We start from the raw sequence: 1,762 nt of genomic DNA, 5'->3' as shown, positions 1-1,762 counted from the left end.
TGAGGTTTGGGGCCCAGCCACCTACCCAGACCAGTCAAAGTGGGATTCCAGCCCAACAGAGAACTTCCACCTGGAGTTCTGCAAATACCTGCTCCATGTCCATCGCAACACCTCCAACATAGCCTGCAGGGCAGAGCTAGGCAGACTCCCCCTATGGCTCACCATACAGAAGAGGGCGCTATCATTCTGGACTCACATACAGGGCAGCAGTCCTGGCTCTTACCACCACCAAGCCTGGCTGAGCCACAGAGCCCCAAGAAAAACTGATATCCCCCAACCAAGCATCAGCCATCTGCCAAGCCAAAACCCCCAACATGCCCTGAACAAGACCCAAATAAAAGGAGTAATTGAGAGAGACAAAGAGCGGTACATCAAGGAATGGAGAAGCGCAATAAATAACTCCAAGAAACTCACCGTGTACCAGTCACTGCAAAGAGACTACACCATGGCCACCTACCTGGAGAGAATACGCCACCCCAAACACAGACAGACCCTGAGCCGGTACAGACTGAGCGCCCACAACCTAGAGATAGAGACGGGGCGATACAGGCAGACGTACAAGCCACGGGAGAAGAGACTGTGCCAGCACTGTGACCAGGGGGCCCTAGAAGACCAGACCCACTTCCTGCTACACTGCACCAAATACTCAGCTGTGAGGGCCGTCTACTACCAAAGACTCTCTGCCCACATCCCAGACTTCATATCTGCAGACGAGAAGAGGAAACTCTACATCCTACTGGGAGAAGAAGAGGCCACTGTGGAGATCGCTGCCCAATACGTGTCCAGCTGTCACCAAACCAGAGGAAGATGAGACTCCACGGACTGTTATATTTATCCCAATACACCCACCCCACCCCAATGCCTCCATTGTCGTAGTTCCTGGGAACCCTCCCACCTTCCCACACCAGGGAAGGTGGGAGGGGATACGAATTTTTACTGCGTTTGCCTCGTGGTATTCGATTGTAATCGAATACCTCGAACGGCCTGATATTCGATCGACTATGTATTCTGCTCCCCTGATTCTGACACAGTTGGAATTTTTTCTCTAGGCCCCACCGTTCCTGAGCAATCCATGCTGTTAGCACAATTAGGCTCTCTACTGTCAGGTGGGCGGACCCTGTCTCTCTGTTCAAACCCAGAACCGCCCACCTGACAGTAGAGAGCCTAGTTGTGCTGAAACTAACAGCACAGATTGCTCAGGAACGGTGGGGCCTAGGAAAATAATTCCAACTTTGTTAGAATCAGGGGCACGGCAGCTATTTGAGGGGGCGGTCAGAGGTCCCTTTAAAGGGGTTTTGATTCAGACACGTCCTCCGCTTCCTACAAGGCCACCTTGTATCATAGTCTTTCCCCGCCACTCACTGGCCATTATGTGTATGCCCCTGTCCTGTGTGAACAGGCTCTTTGCCTGTCTGTGCTGGGGTAAAGCTGGGGCTTGTGGTCACACGTCATAGAATCCCAATGTGGCCTAATTACTCTCCATATAACATGACAGCCCTGCTGTAGCCTCTGCCCGCCATCCTTCCCGCCCAGCAGAGGGCAGTATAGAACTCACAGCCCCAGCAGTCCGCAAAGAACCATTCTATGCCTTCTAGAGGAGTGATGGCTGCGCAAGCGCATTGAGAGGCGAAGGATTGCTCTCTGTGTCACACACTGCGCATGCGGGTATTCTACATTCTGGTGGAGGTGGAGCCTCTCGGAGCAAGAATGACGGCCCGCGCTGTGATTGGCTGTACGGCGTCTCCTAGTAACAGGACGTAAA

The sequence above is a fragment of the Leptodactylus fuscus genome, chromosome 3 (assembly GCF_031893055.1).
Source record: "Leptodactylus fuscus isolate aLepFus1 chromosome 3, aLepFus1.hap2, whole genome shotgun sequence".
In the NCBI taxonomy this organism is placed as follows: Eukaryota; Metazoa; Chordata; class Amphibia; order Anura; family Leptodactylidae; genus Leptodactylus; species Leptodactylus fuscus.
This window is presented reverse-complemented; position numbering follows the sequence as displayed.